General features: G+C 28.3%; 1 protein-coding gene across 3 annotated transcripts in view; it reads right to left on the bottom strand.

Annotated features, from left to right (window-relative positions):
- LOC141399960 (uncharacterized) overlaps nt 1-16,820 on the bottom strand; it is a 151,590-nt gene that overhangs the window by 85,827 nt on the left and 48,943 nt on the right. The window contains exon 1 of one of the 3 annotated variants that reach the window (XM_073979338.1): nt 74-238. The exons of the other annotated variants lie outside the window; for them this stretch is intronic. The gene's annotated coding sequence lies outside the window, so the exon portion shown is untranslated. Of the gene's footprint in view, nt 1-73; nt 239-16,820 lie in introns of those variants that run through there. 3 annotated transcript variants of the gene reach the window in all.

Below are 16,820 nucleotides of genomic sequence, written 5' to 3'. Positions count from 1 at the left end.
AAAAGCTTTTTTGCGAGTGAAGTTTTTCTTCGTGATTAATTTTTAATAATTCAAATATAATTTTTAACTCAACCTTGAATGCTTATAGAAATTTTTAATTAAATTATCATTTTTAATTTGTGTTAAACTTAAACTTATCCACAATCATAATAGACAAACACTTAAATTTTTAATTAACAACCACCGGCAACCGCTGGCATTATTTACGACTTAATTTTATGAGTATTCTCTTATTACTGGAGAAAAAAACAACCTCTAGCACCACTTCAAGGTAAATTTATTATTCCTGAAGGCGGTTTGATGAAATAAAGAAACCTCTTGCATTTTAATTGATTTATTGAAGGCAACCAACTGAACTGAACGAATGAACGAGCGACCAACTGAAGCGAGTCATAAGGATATGTTGTTATAAATAATTTTATTTAAACGTCAATTGAATTGAGGGTGGAGAAGGGATAAGGAAAGAGCTTTCATCATGCCAGCCAGCTTGCATAAGGATGTAAGGTAATAGTATAAATAGCAGGACACTCCCTAGCAGGAAAAAATGAGGAGGCCATTATCGATTGACAGATATGTAATTGTAATAAACAGTGGAGAAAAAAATTTTATAAATATTTCCGTCATGTAAAAAATGTATCAAGGCAAGGATGTAGGGTCACAAATTGAATGAAGAAAATAGAATATTTAATTAACAATTATTGACTATATATAGAAAGTTCCATTACAATGTAGATAAGCACTTCAACACAATGAGGCCATATAAATATAAGCCCTACAAAGTTATTTTTGGAAATGTCAACAAAAATAAAAACCAACAAAAAAATAAATTTTTTCACTCATGAATGATTAATGGTGTGGGAAAAATAATAGCTGGTAGACACAAAAATAATACACAAGGGCTTAATGACACACATGGCTGAACTTCAAACACTAGGAAATCATTAAAATTGCTGTCAATTTTGTGTCAAATACTAATAATACACCATAATTGGGGCTAATGATTCAAAATTATGTGATTTTGGGTCTGTATTACAAAGTTGAGATTTGGCCCGATTTATTAAGAATCAAAGAATATATAATAAAACCCAGGCAATATGGGTATCAAAGTTCATATTTTACTTAGAGCATTGTATAAAAAATATAAACTCAATGGTATATTAAGTTCGAAGGTCTAAAACAAGAGCTAACCTGCATGTTCTGTAGAAAACCTCGAATTTGACATTTTTTGTTTTTAATTCTGTAGAAAACTTTAAAAATTAAAGTCATTTATGGATAAAAATGTAATATTATACATAATAATTCAAATTTAGGTGATTTTATGCCAGAATTATAAAGTTGAGATTTAAACCGATTTATTAGGAACGAAGGTATATCAACTAAACGTTAGGCAATATGGGTATCATTTTTCATGTTATGATCATGACATGCCACCAAAAATATAAACCCATTGAAATATTGTTTCCGAAGGCCCAAAAATAGTTTATTTTTAAAATTTCATTACAAAGAAGGACTTGTCTTGTAATTATGCCATTAACTGTTCTTTCAAATATTCCAAAATGCTATTAATTTGCATTGTTGTGATTTTTAAGCTATTTCCACATAATTTTCTGCTAATATAACGAACTTGAGATTTCAACCGATTTATTAAGAATGAGAGAATATATAATAAAACCTATACAATATGGGTATCAAAGTTCATCACTTGTTCAAGGCATTCTAGGAAAAATATAAACTCATTGAAAAGTTGTTTCTGAAGAACCAAAAATCTTTTGTTTTTTAAACTGCTTTGTAACTAAAGCCTTTTCTCTGAATTATGCCAGTAAATTCTCTTATAAATATCCCAAAATGCTTCCAATTTGCATTGTTGCGATTTTTAAGCAATTTCCACATGTTTTTCTGCTCATATGACAAACACGAGATTTCATCCGATTTATTAAGAATGAGAGAATATATAATAAAACCCATGCAATATGGGTGTCAATCTTCATGTTTTGTTCATGGCATTCTAGGAAAAATATAAACTCATTGAAAAGTTGTTTCTGAAGATCCAAAAATATTTTGTTTTTAAAAATGCGTTGTAACTAAAGCCGTTTCTCTGAATTATGCCAGTAAATGCTCTTATAAATATCCCAAAATGCTTCCAATTTGCATTGTTGTGATTTTTAAGCAATTTCCACATGTTTTTCTGCTCATATGACAAACACGAGATTTCATCCGATTTATTAAGAATGAGAAGATATATAATAAAACCCATGCAATATGGGTGTCAATCTTCATGTTTTGTTCATGGCATTTTAGGAAAAATATAAACTCATTGAAAAGTTGTTTCTGAAGACCCAAAAATCTTTTGTTTTTAAAACTGCGTTGTAACTAAAGCCTTTTCTCTGAATTATGCCAGTAAATGCTCTTATAAATATCCCAAAATGCTTCCAATTTGCATTGTTGTGATTTTTAAGCAATTTCCACGTGTTTTTCTGCTCGTATGACAAACACGAGATTTCATCCGATTTATTAAGAATGAGAGAATATATAATAAAACCCATGCAATATGGGTATCAAAGTTCATCGCTTGTTCATGGCATTCTAGGAAAAATATAAACTCATTGAAAAGTTGTTTCTGAAGACCCGAAAATCTTTTGTTTTTAAAACTGCGTTGTAACTAAAGTCTTTTCTCTGAATTATGCCAGTAAATGCTCTTATAAATATGTCAAAATGCTTCCAATTTGCATTGTTGGGATTTTTAAGCAATTTCCACATGTTTTTCTGCTCATATGACAAACACGAGATTTCATCCGATTTATTAAGAATGAGAAGATATATAATAAAACCCATGCAATATGGGTGTCAATCTTCATGTTTTGTTCATGACATTCTAGGAAAACTATAAACTCATTGAAATATTGCCTCTAAAGGCCAAAAAGATATTAGATTTTTTCAAGTTGGCTGTTATGATCTATTTGCCTTCTTTTAAGATTCTCCACCCATTAGAAAATAGGACAAGATGACACTATATTGTACAATTAGCATTGCTAAGTGAATTTTTGGTGATTTTCTGTCAATTCCAAAAACTTGAGATTTCAACCGATTTATTAAGAATGAAAAAATATATAACAAAACCTATGCAATATGGGTATCAATTTTCATATTTTGTTTATGGCATTTGAGGAAAAATATAAACTCATAGAATTGTTGCCTCTGAAGGCCAAGAAAAAAAATAGAATTTTAGAAGTTTGATTACAAACTCTTCAAATTGATTCAAGCCTCTCAAACCATTAAATAATATTGTCATATGACGCTATATTGCACAACTACTATTACTAAATTAATTTTTGGGCAATTTTTGTCAATTTAACAAATTTGAGATTTCAACCGATTTATTAAGAATGAGATAATATATAACAAAACCTATGCAATATGGGTATTAAAAATCATCGTTTGTGCAGGACGTTCCATGAAAAATATAAATTCATTGAAATATTGTCTCTGAAGACCAAGTATTGACTAGATGTTTTAAAAATTACCGTTACAAACTCCTTGTCTTCATTTAAGGCTCTTAAACCATTAGAAAATACCATTATATAGCACCCTAATGACTACTAAGTATAATTCTGTGAATTTTTTTTCTATTTTACAAACTTGAGTTTTCAACCGATTTATTAGGAATGAAGGTATATTTGCATAAAAGCACACAATATGGGTATCGGTCTCCAAGTTTTCTTCAGGCCATTCTAAAACATATATAAACCCATAGAAACACGTCTTTTAAAAGTTAAAAACAAACGTTTTATTTTAAAAGTCCCAGGTGAAAAAAAAACTTTGCTCTCTTTTTATGACACCAAACATGAACAAAATCTCTCAAGATGATGATATATTGCACAGTTATGATTACCAAGTAGATTGCAGCTGTTTTTATGTCCCTATTATAAAGTTGAGATTTCAACCGATTTATTAAGAATGAAGAATTATATATTCAAAGGTATACAATATGGGTATCATATTTCATGATTTGTTTAGGACATTCCAGGAAAAATATAATCCCGCCTAAATTTATTACTTGGGAATTGAAAAGTATTCAAATTTCAATTTAACCTTCAAAATTTTCCTAAGGTCTAAAACAAAAATGTTGACTTGTGCAAAAAATGTTATGAATTCGCTTGAACTTTTGTCAAATAATCTATTTCTAGGTCTAGGCCATACATATTCACACATACACAGGATCTGTTCTATGTAAACATTTGATGTATTGTAGTTTTCAATAGAAAACAAAAATTGCCTTAAGATTTTTCAATCAAAAAACCATTAACCTTAGTTTATGTTTTTCTATTTGTTTTTCTTGTTACACAAATTTTCATTAAATGCAATTTTCATTAGAAAACTTTCGTTTTTCTTCAATGCTATTTTGTTGTCAGTGTTTTTTTTTTCTTCTTCTTTCTCTCAGAAAAACAAAATAGTTTAGCTGTAATTGAAAAATGTACGCATTATTTATTTGTTGTTATTCTGATGCTGTCGCCACAGTGATGTCTGTCCGTCTGTCTATGCTGATGGCGCTTTAAGTCTGGCAAAACGCTAAAAATATCAGCGCCACTCGTTGTATAGCCTCATTTGCAGAAAAAAAAAACGGAATGAGAAACAAGAAAAATATTCAAATGTCTAGAAGAATATTTTAAAGAAAATGAAAAAAATATTTGGCATTTATACAACAACAATGTTTATAAATAATTTCATTTGCAAAATGCCATAATATATATGTATGTGTATGTTAAATTGAAAGAAAAAGTGGTTTTGATTTGAAATTTATTTTATAGGAATTGCTATTTATAACTTAATATATAAATTCAATTTAAAAACTCGTAAAAATTTCCAAAATATGGGTCTTTAGACGTTAAATCCACGTAATTGTCAAATGGTAGTACTTCACTGTAAAAACCGATTCAATAATCACTCATTAACTGGTTTACATTATTCAAGACGTACCGTAAGGTATAGTAATGTATCGTGACGTGTAATGTAGTATCGTAAGATCTGGAAATCTATCGCAAGATATCGTACGCCCATTTTAGTCAAAACCTCAAGATAAAGAGCATCATATTGATGGTCTCGTAATGTATAGCGAAGTGTCGTAATGTAACGTAACGTGTCTTAATGTATTGTAACGTGTCGTAATGTATTGTAACGTGTCGTAATGTATTGTAACGTGTCGTAATGTATTGTAACGAGTCATAATGTGCCGTAAAGCAAGCTACAACCCTTTTATATTTTATTTAAAACTTAAAAATGTATCCACAACCAAGGGAGTTAAATTAAAACAAAAAAAATATCATAAATTTTCAAACATCCAACTTTCTATTAGACAAAAGAAAATACAATAAAAATTGTTTTCGCCCAAAGGCTCAAAGCGACCATAATAAATGTATACGACTTGAAATTTTCCCGCACAAATTAAAGAAAAAATGCCACAAGTTGTGCGTCTTTATTACTTTATGATCTGCTTGATCTTGACAACAGCAACAAAAAATGAACTTTGATGAAATTCTTTTTTTTAACTATATATAACATTTCTATGAAGAGTTGTTGAGCTAGGTTATCTTATCATTTCAGAATTTATGACAATCTTATCGTAGTGCAAAGAAAATAAGATTATAAAATGAATTAAGAAAAAATATATGGCATTCTTTTTAAATATGTGTGTAATGGAATGTGTTGACAAGGCATTTCGCAGGGATTTAGAAAAAAGAAAAAGCGAAACAGAAAACAAAGAAATAAAAATAAATTAAAAAAAAATTAAAAAAATAATTACTTTTATGAGCAACTAAGTCTAATGACTTTTAAATAAACAATATAGCAAAGAGTTTATATTTTTTCGAGAATGCACTAAGTAAAACTCACACAATGATACCCATATTGGGGAGGTTTGGTTATATTTTCCTTGATTCATAATAAATCGGTTGAAATCTCAAGTTCATTACATGACTATAAAAACGGACGATACAGACAAAGATGCCACAATTTTCCCATCTGGTACAATTTTAGGATATTTTTCAAGTTTTTACTGGCTAAAATAGAAAATACGAATACGAATATTCTAAATCGATTTTTTGAATACTCAAAATGTTTTTGGAGTTAAAATGCATTACCCCCAACGGTTTATATTTTTTCTGCAATACCACAAACAATCCATGAAGAATGAGACCCATATTGAATATGTTCCCTTATATATTCTTTCATTCTTAATAAATCGGCTGAAATCTCAAAATTGTAATGTGGGCCCAAAAATAACTACATTGAAGACAGGAATGTTAAATGTGCCGCATGTAAACATTTTGAGTCGTTTAAGATATATTTTCAGGCCTGATAAAAAGGTAACCTGTCAATTTTTTGATTAAAAGTGACATCCAATTTTTAAAAGCTTCCAAACATATTTTTCCAATGAGCTTATATTTTTTCCGTAATGCCACAAGCAATTCCTGAAAAATGATACCCATATTGTATAGGTTTTGCTATATATCCTCTCATTCTTAATAAATCGGTTGAGATCTCAACTTTAAAATATAGGCACAAAAATGGTCACAATCACTTCAAAAATCGTTTAGTTTAATTATTTTGCAATTTCTTGAAGAAATTATATTAGTTTATGTCTTATTTTCTATCCTGGGACAGATAGTAGAGTCGGTTTTAAGTTGACACATGAATGACACAATCCACTTGCTTTAATCGCATAAGTTCATAGAGTTTATAGTTTTTCTGAAATCCTCTCTACGAAATAAGAAAAACAACACCCATATTGACCATGTTTTACCATATATTTGTTCATTCCTAATAAATCGGACGAAGTCTCAACTTTGTGGTATGGGCACAAAAACAAATTCAATTAAATGGACGTAATTAAGTAATACTGCAAGATTTTATGGCATTTTCTCAAGTTAAATATTCTGTATACTGAAACAACGTGTTTATGAAATTTGTGATATATTTTATAGGGCTTTAAATGTTCTACTCCATCGAGTTTATATTTTTTATGGACTCTCCTAAAATAAACACAAAGAATGATACCCATATTGCCTAAATTTTGCTATATATTTCTTCATTCATAATAAATCGGCTGAAATCTCAACTTTGTAATATGCACAGAAAAACACTAAAAACTTATTTAGTAATCGTTATGGAACAATATAATGTAATTTTAAGCTCTTTTCTTGATGAATTTGTAGCTTTAATGTATATAATGGATTTTTACCAAAGACATTAAAAATAAAACCTTATGTTGCCTTATAAATGCTACTTTTAAATAAGTTTATATTTTTTCTAAAATCCCGTGGTGAAACCATGAAAAATGATACCCATTTTGTATAGGTTTTACTATATATTTCTTCATTCATAATAAATCGGTTGTAATCTCAAGTTTCAAATATGGACAGAAAAACACGTACAATCCACTAGAAAATTGTAATAAAGCAACATAGCTTAATTTTGAAAAGTTTTGTTAAGGTTTAGTACCTTTAATCGAAGCAGGATTTTTTGCTTATCGCAATTTTTTTAAATATAATTTTTTTAGCTTTGAAATGCCAATGCTTGTTGAGTTTATATTCTCCCCAGAATACTCTGCTCAAAACATGAAAAATGATACCCATTTTGTATGGAATTGAATAAATATTTCTTAATTCTTAATAAAAAACACCCGAAATCAGCTTTATAATCATAAAAGAGAAAATTGGCGTAATTTGGAGAGTTATTACTGAGGTTTGGTGGATTAAACAGATATTAAGTTATTACTTAAGTAAAAAAAAAAAAATAGAATCCATCTTGGACTTTCCTTGTGATATTTTAGTAGGTTTATATTTTTCCCAGAATGCCTTGATAAAGACATGAAAAATGACACCCATATTGAAGGGGTTTAATTATATATTTCTTCATTCATAATAAATCGGTTGAAATCTCAATTTTCTAATATGTGCAGAAAACCAACCACAATCTACATAGTAGACGGAAAATAATAATTTCCAACAATTTTGAGTGATTTTTGTTAAGTTTTGGTAGTTTAAATAGAAGTAAAATCCTTCCTTGCAGTGATCTATCAAATTATGCCCTCGTTTTGTCTTTCAAATGCTATATTTGTATGGGTTTATATTTTTCCTAGAATGTCCTAGTCAAAACATGAAATATGATACCCATTTTGTATAGGTTTTACTATATATTTCTTCATTCATAATAAATCGGTTGAAATCTCAAGTTTGAAATATGAACAGGAAATTACCAGCAATTTACTAAAGAGTAGTAAAATAACAATTTAGAGTTATTTTGAATAAGTTTTGTTAAGATTTGGTAGTTTAAATGGAAGCAAAATCCTTTCTTTAAGTGAACTTTGAAAATATGCCCCTTTTTGACATTTAACTTCAAAATATTTATGGGTTTATATTTTTTCCTAGATTATACTCGTCAATACTTTAAAATTGATACCCATTTTGTGTAGGTTTTATTGTATATTTCTTCATTCATAATAAATCGGTTGAAAACTCAACATTCTAATAAAAGCATAAAATTACGTAAAATCTATTTAGGAGCTGAAAACTAACAGTTTACATTAATTTTGAGTTATTTTTTTAATGTTTTGGCAACTTAAATGGAAACAAAATGTATTCTGTGCGTGGAATTTAAAATATATCGATTTCTTGTCTTTTCTATGTCATATATGGATGGGTTTATATTTTTCCTAGAATATCCTCGTCAAAACGTGAAAAATGATACCCATATTGTATGGGTTTTATTATATATATCTTCATTCATAATAAATCGGTTGAAATCTCAAGTTTGTAATATGGGCAGAAAAACTCCCACAAACCACTTAATAATCTTAAAAGAGCAATTTACAGTAATTTTTAGCCTATTTTGTTAAGCTTTGGTAGCTTAAATGGTAGCAAATTGCTTTCCCACAGTGGTTCTTAAAAATATACTCTTTTTTGTCTTTTAAATGTTATATTTTTATGGGTTTATATTTTTCCTAGAATGTCCTGAACGTAACCTGAAAATTGATACCCATTTTGCATAGGTTTTACTGTATATTTCTTCATTCATAATAAATCGGTTGAAATCTCAACTTTTCAATATGATCTAAAATACACCCGAAATGCGATGAACTGTGAAATTTATGCTATATAGCAACATTTTCGTAAGTTTTTATAACGGTTTAGCACATTTAATGGATGTAAAATTAGGTTTTTGCAGTGGATTTTGAGAATAACCCGGTTTTCCGGCTTTTATATGTAATATTAGTTTGGGTTTATATTTTTCCTTGAACGCCCCTATAAAAACAAGAAAACTGATACCCATATTGCATGGGTTATATTGTATATTCTTTCATTCTTAATAAATCGGTTGAAATCTCAACTTTCAGCTATGAACAGAAAAATAACCGCAATCAACTTACTGCTTGTAATAGAATAATATAGTGAATTTTTGAGAATTATTTGTTTAAGTTTGTCGTCATTAATAGAGGTAAAAAAATGGGTTTTTACAATGGACTTTTTACAATTGACTTAAAAACGCCATATTTTATTCGGTTTATATTTTTCCATGAATGTTCTGATGAAAACATGAAAAATGATACCCATTTTGCATGGGTTATATTGTATATTCTTTCATTCTTAATAAATCGGTTGAAATCTCAACTTTTAGATATAAACTGAAAATCATTCGCAATTCACTTACTGCTTGTAGTAGAACAGTATAGGGTATTTTTGAGCACTTTTTGTTAAAGTTTGACGTCATTAATAGAGGTAAAAAAAGTTTTTACAGCGATTTTTTTTTTTTAAACGACCTTTAGATTTCATGTTATAATAGGTTTATATTTTTCTTAAACTCTCCTAATCGAAACATGAAAAATGATACCAATTTTGTATGGACTATATTATATATTCTTTCATTCTTAATAAATCGGTCGAAATCTCAACTTTCAGATATGAACAGGAAAATTATCGTAATACACTTACAACTTGTAATATAACAATTTAGATTATTTTAGATCGCGTTTTGTTCACGTTTGGCCACATTGTTAATGTAAAGAGGAGTTTTTACAATGAACTTTTTACAATTCACTTTCAAATGTCATATTATGATGAGTTTATAGTTTTCCTCGACTGTCCTGGTCAAAACATGAAAAATGACACCCATTTTGTATGGGCTATATTATATATTTTTTCATTCTTAATAAATCGGTTGAAATCTCAACTTAGTGGTATGGACAGAAAAACACACGCAATAAGCTTGGAAGTCCAAAACGTGCATTAACAACAAATTTTTTTAATGAAGTGTCCTATTCACTTTTTTTCTGCCAATCAAAAAATTGTCGTCTTCATCATTTTATTAAAAATTGTTCCTATTTATCTATACCTCGTGTTTGAAATATCCGCCCACAGTAATAAATTCATTAAATGTTATCAACGATAAAATTACCCCATCCCCCACCCCATCTACTTCTTCTTCCCCTTCCCCCCTTGATAAAAAAAATAAAATTAAATCAATGTATGGTTTAATGTCTCAATGTCAATTGTTTTTAAATACCATCATCATTCCAAACTCCAATGATATCAAGACAACAGACAAACGGACAGACAAACAAATGGACAGAAAAGTCAATTCCAATAAATCAGAAAACAATCGCCCAACAAATGATGATGCAATTCCAAAGAGTTATTTCCACAGAAATTGTGGTAAATGAAGTGAAGAATAAACGAGGCGATCAAAACAGAAAAAAATGTGAAGAACCACTCACTAACTATGAAATGCAAAGGGTGAATGTTTGCTAACGGGGGAATCCATACAAATGAAGGCAACCGAAAAAAAAGCCAGTGCTGAAGAAGGGGTTAGTCGAGGGGGTTTAAATGGGGAAATACCCAATAATTCAACAAATCAAAGCAAATCATATTTTGTTGTTGTAAAAACCAGGGCGCCAATAAATAAGTGAGCATTGGCTCTCTCCGTCTTTGGGTAGGTCGGTCATATGCACGCCATACTCTGCAAAATAACCAAATTTGTTATTGTGTGTCAAATTCATATAACAATTTTTTTTGTTAATTCTTCTTTTTATAGTGTTGGTTATTAGTCATGAGTTTTAAATTTATAAATTTAGAATGTGTGAGCGGTCTATTTTTATAAAGAGCTAGAGAGAGAGATCGGCAATGCTCTCTCTCATTACACATACATGGAATTTTAGCATATTTCAGTGATTGGAGAAAACATTAAAGAGATTATACGTAAGCACTGTGAGAGACTGTTTGTTGACAGTGAGAGAGGGGAGAGATGGCAAAAACGAGGTTCATACATAATGAAAATTCATACTGACGTAGATAGTTACTTTGTTCAGATACGCTTCAAAAGCAAAACCAAAAAAGCAAAAAGAAGGCCAAGACACCGATATGACGTCTAGACCAAAGTAATGTGTCGTCAGAAAAAAAAATTGTGAATACATCATCCAGCAAAATATTAATCTTGCCATGTTCCGTATTATTAGACTATTACGCCCACCTTTTCATACCCAAAAAACGACAAACCGAAAGCAAGGTTATGTGTTTCAAAAGCTAAAGGTAAACCCCCAACATCCGCAATGCCTTTCAAAGTAAAACTCTTGAAATTCTTGAGTAGACATCAAGTCTAAAATCTCCGCCCAAATCTTCTTCTTATAAGGCATTTATTTTACTTCCAATTCTAAAAATCAAAAATCTAGTTTTTTTCATATAAAATTTATGTAAATCCCAAACAAATTAGAATATAAAAATAAATATCAAAAAGAGTTACTTGACATTTTATAGTTAATTAATGACACAAAGAAAAAAGCCGCAGTTTGATTACAAAAGATAAATCAGATAATTTAAAAAAGTGACTCAACAAAATGTTATATATTTAAAATAAATATAAATATATATACGTATACACAAAGAAAAGTAACAATATATGTAAATATATTCCAGATTATACTTTTTGTATTCCAAAAACTCCTTTCCCTTCTTGGCCCAGATTTCAGTGGTAAAACTTTAAAAAAGAATTACACCACGAAGTTGCGCACACCTTAAACTATCTTACTAGGAATAATCCATCTTATTATCCATCTATTAGAAATAAAAATATGTGAACTAATCGTCAACAAGTTTCTGCAATAAATTGTTTATGCAACAATGAAAAACAACACAAGTTGTTTACATTTTTTCCCATTTCAAACAGCTATAAAATTATAATAACCATAAAAATAATATTTTATACAATAACAATATTAATATGCAAATAAAACACAAACTGCATGCATAATAACATTTATTGTAAACAAATAACAGTGCACATTAAATGTAATTTGCATGGTAACTCAAATGTCCCTTGGCAGAGTAAAAAAAAAAATCAACAACAAGTGGCAACAGAAAATAGCATCGATAATAACATTTTCTATAGTAAATTTGAAAATGTCAAAATGTTGCTTTTTCTTTACAAAAGGTTATCTATAATCACATTTCCTTAAAAAAAGTAATCGATAATAACTTGTTGTACACAAAATGCAAAATTTTCTATAGAAAATGTTATCGATAACAACATTTTCTATACAATATGTTATCGATAACAACATTTTCTATAGAAAATGTCATCGATAACAGAACTTTTAATAGAAAATGTCATCGATAACAACATTTTTTATAGTAAATATTGTCGATAACTACATTTTCTATGGATAATGTCATCGATAACAATATTTTTATAGCAAAGGTCATCGATAATAATAGTTTCTACAGAAAATATCATCGATAACAATATATTCTATATAAAATATCATCGATAACAATATATTCTATATAAAATGTCATCGATAACAACGGTTACTATAGATAATGACAACAATAGCAACATTTTCTATTTAAATTGTCATCGATAACAACATTTTCTATAGAAAAAATCATCGATAACAATTTTTTTTATAACAAATGTCATCGATAACAGCATTTTCTATAGAAAATGTCATCGATAACAAAATTTTTTATAGAAAATGTCATCGATAACAACATTTTTCATAGTAAATATTATCGATAAAAACATTTTCTATGGATAATGTCATCGATAACAATATTTTTATAGAAAAGGTCATCGATAATAGTATTTTCTACAGAAAATATCATCGATAACAATATATTCTATACAAAAGGTCATCGATAACAATGGTTTCTATAGATAATTACAACGATAGCAATATTTTCTATTGAAATTGTCATCGATAACAACATTTTTTATGGAAAAAATCATCGATAACAATTTTTTTTTTATAAAAATGTCATCGATAACAGCATTTTCTATAGAAAATGTCAACGATAACAAAATTTTTTATAGAAAATTTCATCGATAACAACGATAGCAATATTTTCTATTGAAATTGTCATCGATAACAACATTTTCTATAGATAAAATCATCGATAACAACATTTTTGATAAAAAATGTCATCGATAACAGAATTTACTATAGAAAATGTCATCGATAACAATATTTTCTATAGAAAATGTCATCGATAACAATATTTTCTATAGAAAATGTCATCGATAACAACGTTTTCTATACATAATGACGACAGCAATATTTTCTATATATTTTCTATTGAAATTGTCATCGATAATAACATGTACTATACAAAATATCCTAGATAACAACAATTGTTTATAAAAAATGTCATCGATAACAACATTTTCTATAGGAAATGTCATCCTTAATAACTTTTTGTATAAAAAAGTCGTCGATAACAGCATTTTCTATAGAAAATATATTCGATAAATGCATTTTCGATAGAAAATGTCAGCGATAATATTTTCTATAGAAAATAACATCAATAATATTTTCTAAAGAAAATAAAATCGATAACAACATTATCTATAGAATATGTCAACATATCTATAGAAATTGGTATCGATAACAATTTCTATAGAAAATACCATTTTCTTAATTTTCTTTAGCAAATGCCAACGTTAACAACATTTTCTATAGAAACCATTAACGATAACATAATGTATATGGAAAATGTTATCGATAACAAAATTTGTAAAGAAAATAAAATCGATAACGACATTTTCAATGGAAAAAGTTATTGTTAACAAGATTTTCACCAGAACATGTGATCGATAGCAACATTTTCTATAAAAATGCTATCCATAACAACATTTTCTTATAAAAAAAGATATCGATAACAATATTTTCTATAGAAAAGGTCAACCTTAATATCTTTTTCTATAAAAAAATGTCTTCGATAACAGCATTTTCTAAAGAAAATATCATCGATAAATGCATTTTCGATAAAAAAAAAGTCAGCGATAATATTTTCTATAGAAAATAACATCAATAATATTTTCTAAAGAAAATAACATCGATAACAACATTATCTATAGAATATGTCAACATATCTATAGAAATTGGTATCGATAACAATATTTTCTATAGAAAATACCATTTTCTTTATTTTCTTTAGCAAATGCCATCGTTAACAACATTTTCCATAGAAACTGTTAACGATAGCAATAATTTATATAGAAAATGTCATCGATAACAAAATTTGTAAAGAAACTATAATCGATAACGACATTTTCTATGGAAAATGTCATGGATAACAAGATTTTCACCAGAACATGTGATCGATAGCAACATTTTCTATAAAAATGCCATCGATAACAAAATTTTCTTATATAAAGATATCGATAACCATATTTACTATGTCAAATATGTAAAATGTCATCGATAACAATATTTTCTATAGAAAATGTTATCGGCAACAACGGTTTCTATAGGAAATGACAACGATAGCAATATTTTATATTGATATTGTCGACAACAGCATTTTCTATAGAAAATATCATCGATAACGACATTTTCTATAGAAAATGTCAGCGAAAACAAAATTTTCTACAACATTTCTATAGAAAATGGGATCGATAACAATATTTTCACTTTCATTTCATTTTCTAACAACATCGATAACAACATTATCTTTATATTCTTCAGCAAATGCCAACGGTAGCAACATTTTCTATAAGAAATGTCATCGATAACAACATTTTCCATACAAACTGTTAACGATAACAATAATTTACATAGAAAATGACATCGATAACAAAATTATCGAACAACTTTTCATAGAGGAAAGTTGTTATCGAACAACTTTTCATAGAGGAAAGTTGTTATCGAACAGCTTTTCATAGAGAAAATTTGTTATCGATAACAGCATTTTCTATAAAAAATACCATCGATAACAGCATTTTCTATAGAAAATATCATCGATAACGGCATTTTCTACAGACATTTCTATAGAAAGTGGGGCCGATAACAATATTTTCATTTTCTACAGAAAGTACATCGATAACAACATTATCTTTATTTTCTTTACCAAATGCCAACAGTAAAAATATTTTCTATAAGAAATGTCATCGATAACAGCATTTTCTATAAAAAATACCATCGATAACAGAATTTTCTATAGAAAATATCATCGATAACGGCATTTTCTACAGAAAATGTCAGCGAAAACAAAACTTTCTACAACATTTCTATAGAAAGTGGGATCGATAACAATATTTTCATTTCATTTTCTACAGAAAATAACATCGATAACAACATTTTCTTTATTTTCCTTAGCAAATGCCAACTTTAGCAACATTTTCTATAAGAAATGTCATGGAGAACAACATTTTCCATCGAAACTGTTAACGAACACAATAATTTTTATAGAACATATCATCGATAACGACATTTTGTATGGAAAAAGTCATCGATAAGAAGATTTTCGTATAGAAAAGTTGTTATCGAACAACTTTTCGTATAGAAAAGTTGTTAACGAACAACTATTCGTATAGAAAAGTTTTTATCGAACATCTATTCGTATAGAAAAGTTGTTATCGAACAACTATTCGTATAGAAAAGTTGTTATCGAACAACTATTCGTATAGAAAAGTTGTTATCGAACAACTATTCGTATAGAAAAGTTGTTATCGAACAACTTTTTGTATAAAAAAGTTGCTATCGAACATTTTTTCGTATACAAAAGTTGCTATCGAACAACTTTTTGTATAGAAAAGTTGATATCGAACATTTTTTCGTATACAAAAGTTGATATCGAACAACTTTTCGTATAGAAAAGTTGTTATCGAACAACTTTTCGTATAGAAAAGTTGTTATCGAACAACTTTTCGTATGGAAAAGTTGTTATCGAACAACTTTTCGTATAGAAAAGTTGTTATCGAAAAACTTTTCGTATAGAAAAGTTGTTATCGAACAACTTTTCGTATAGAAAAGTTGTTATCGAACAACTTTTCGTATAGAAAAGTTGTTATCGAACAACTTTTCGTATGGAAAAGTTGTTATCGAACAACTTTTCGTATAGAAAAGTTGTTATCGAAAAACTTTTCGTATAGAAAAGTTGTTATCGAACAACTTTTCGTATAGAAAAGGTGTTATCGAACAACTTTCGTATAGAAAAGGTGTTATCGAACAACTTTTCATAGAGAAAATGTGTTATCGAACAACTTTTCATAGAGAAAAGGTGTTATCGAACAACTTTTCGTATAGAAAAGTTGTTATCGAAAAACTTTTCGTATAGAAAAGTTGTTATCGAACAACTTTTCGTATAGAAAAGGTGTTATCGAACAACTTTTCATAGAGAAAATGTGTTATCGAACAACTTTTCATAGAGAAAAGGTGTTATCGAACAACTTTTCGTATAGAAAAGTTGTTATCGAAAAACTTTTCGTATAGAAAAGTTGTTATCGAACAACTTTTCGTATAGAAAAGGTGTTATCGAACAACTTTTCATAAAGAA

This window comes from Musca autumnalis, unplaced genomic scaffold (genome assembly GCF_047663935.1).
Source record: "Musca autumnalis isolate F117 unplaced genomic scaffold, ASM4766393v1 scaffold_3, whole genome shotgun sequence".
Classification (NCBI taxonomy): Eukaryota; Metazoa; Arthropoda; class Insecta; order Diptera; family Muscidae; genus Musca; species Musca autumnalis.
The sequence above is the reverse complement of the archived record's forward strand: the minus strand, read 5'-3'. Positions and strand labels throughout refer to the sequence as shown.